The sequence below is a fragment of the Anneissia japonica genome, unplaced genomic scaffold (genome assembly GCF_011630105.1).
Source record: "Anneissia japonica isolate Jap-2015-1 unplaced genomic scaffold, ASM1163010v1 scaffold1829_len478734_cov173, whole genome shotgun sequence".
NCBI lineage: Eukaryota > Metazoa > Echinodermata > Crinoidea > Comatulida > Comatulidae > Anneissia > Anneissia japonica.
This window is the reverse complement of record NW_022717183.1, coordinates 355,619-358,826: the sequence shown is the minus strand read 5'-3', so window position 1 is coordinate 358,826 and position 3,208 is coordinate 355,619.

The window sequence follows — 3,208 nt, the reverse complement described above, 5'->3', positions numbered from 1 at the left end:
CTCCGAGCTTTCCGAATCGTCCTACGAGTTTTTGCCGAGTTAGCAACTCGGCATTCTCTTGTAACTCGTATGCTGAAAAAACCCCTAGTGGGAGAGGGGCTTTAGTCATTTTTTGTTAAGAGTAACAAGTTGGTTGCTGGATTATGCTAATATTGTGTTATGATTTATATGTTTTCTAATATGTTAAAATATGAATATGTGACATCACATTAGAAGTTATGATGTGTTGTTTTAATAGGAGATTCACCTGGTGTCGGCGATCCCGACAGTGATTGGCTGTATCGTGCGATATAATTACAGTGTTGATTTTGGTGTATACCATTGAGGGCATCGCAGGGATTGTGATTGTTGAGAATTAGTAAATCTTTAATATTGAGAGACATGGTTCGAGTTGCCAGTGTCTAATTATTTGAGAGTTAATGTTGAGATGCAACATTCTTAATGTTATGAGTATGTTATATGAAAACTGATAGATGATTTCATGTAATTATTGAGGTTAACAGAGGATTTCAATTGAGATTGATATACTGAGAGATATTGCAATTTATTATGTTCGTACCCGTGAGAAGATATAATTTGACGTTACATTAGACGTGCTGTAATTTGAGATTTGCAATTTATAATAAGAGAATATGATTTAATTGAACAGTTGATTTACCTTATGTAAAGTAGACTTGAATAATTTTGAGGTCTTACCGCTCGCTACATATTGTTTTGGACTTGTAAGAGGTAACTTTGATGTACCTTACTTATTCTATTTTCTCTGTTGTTTCAGGGGTTGTTTTTGTTAGTTACAATTGATGTTGCAGTTAATAAACGTTATACAACGTATACAAGTCTTAGTTCGTTCTTTGACTCATTGACCCACGACATTTGCAAATATACCTTGTTGTGGTGCAATTTTGTGCACAAAGACTAATTCATTAATGCCACAACATCATTCCAGGTACCCATTTATGATATTGGGTGGGGAGGGACAGATTCGCGTGTGCCTTGTCCAAGGACACAAGTGAGACAGTATGCATAGTGAACTTTCAAACACTTGACCTTATGACAGCCCACCAACAACATATCTTTATCATCATTAACAATAAGGCCATGTTAAAAAAAAAAAAATAGTTAGCATCCTTATCCAGCAAAAAAAAAAAAAGAGGAAAAAGAAAATAGCAACAGAGACCAAAACTGCATACAAGAAATTATATAATTCATCAATAGCAAGCAGAAACTTTACGATGAATAACCAGGGAGATGTTATTCTTTTACATCAGATGTTTTTCTTTTACATCTCCCTAAAATAACAGTCATAATGCAATTATCTCAGACTATATAATCACACACAATTCACTCCAACACAACTGGCATCATGAATGCCATGTGGCTACAGCATAGAACTGCAAGTGGTCTGGCTAGCGTGCGGACGGGTGGTAAACAAACCTATATCAAATTGAGTTTGTGAGTGTTTTGTCAAAAAAACAAAAAAAAAATCTGGTCGGTGGCCTCTCTGATGCTAGGGAGGGGATGCTAACCAATTATTTTATTTTACATGGCCTAATAAACAATAGATATAATTTTGTTATTATATTAATGAGATTGGAGGTTGCATGCATCCAAGTGACAAGTTTGGATGATAAGTGCTTACTGTAAAGTGCTATGATGGAAGCATTATAAGAATCACTTTGTTTGATTGCCACCTGAATCACTTGCAAGATTTTCTCACAAACATTTGCGAACTTAGGCATTCTGAGCATTCAGTATCGTAACACGTTGACCAACTACTAAGGCAAGCATTGATTCATATTATTTCTCCTGACGCAAAACGCCATTCGAATAGCATTCAGCAGTGTACCCACTGTTACTAGGTGATTGGATTTATCACTAGCAACCAAGCGCAAGTTCGGTGGTCGAGTGGTAAGAGTAGACAGCAGACTAGTTACCTGAAGATCACATTTTATTAAATTTTGTTCGCAAGTATTTAGGAATGTACTAGGCTTTCAGTACTATAACGTACGTAAGGTAGGGCACACATCGATTTGTAACTACTTCAACACTTGCATGCTTGGGAGGATTTATGGCAGCCCATCATAGATCCATCAGTGTTGTGATTATGTAGTGTTGACAATTTACAGAATACAGAACTTTTATTGGTATTATTATTATTTTATTTAGTTACAATTATTATTTAAAAATTTTGATATTAATTAATATGCACAAACATTAAAATTTCCAATTTAAAAATTAAAAAAAAAGGAAGAAAGCAAATATTGAAAAAACAAACTAATGAAATTTAAACTAATATCAAACCAACCGAGGGCACAGACGCCCGCATACCACTGGCACAGTTGCACCAAAAACACCACCTGGGCGAGATCCGCCCTAGAGCACAAGTCAACACTCTCGAAGAAAGGACACCTAGGAATGGATTAATTTATTTGATTAAGAAATGCTGTTCAGATTAATAAGAAATGTTTTACATATTCAACTTCTCCACTGTCAAAAAAGGGTGCTAACACGCTGCGACGCCATTTATAAGTTTTACAATCAAGGGATTAATTAGTTTATCCAAAAAAATATCTACACATGTAGTATTAAGGAATTTGTATTTCAAATTGAAATCATATTTAAGTTTAAGCATAGACTTAAGAACAATATTAGGTCACCTATAAGCATCAATTATAATAAAACAGTTAAATAGCATAGCTCTGGCCACTTCATGTATTTGTGATAAGGGGACCTGTGCTAGGTCACCATATAATGCCTCTTTGTTGTGGACTATGATGCATCTAATATCAGCAGGCTAATAGCATTAAGACTGTCTACATAATAACTGCTTATATAGCTAGGTATTTAATTTTCACAATTATCAATATTTTCGCAAGTGTACAAACAGTACTCTTTTCCTTACCCCCTTCCTCCCTTCTGAAACTGTACATATAAAATGTTAGTTTTGCAAAAATCATTCTCCAGTTTTTTGTGAAGTCAACTAAAAGTACTATACAACTTTGTTACTTAAAATTGATCATATCCATGGTTGCATTATAATTGGTCATAAAAAACTTATTTTATATTTTCCATGTTATGAATCAACATTATCATGCATATGTAAAATACACAAATTTCTCCACCCTCTCCCCTTAGCATACTGTTTGTGCAACTGTGAATATCTTGATATTTGCGAATGACCCCTAAGACTCTTAGCAGGTAGTTCCAA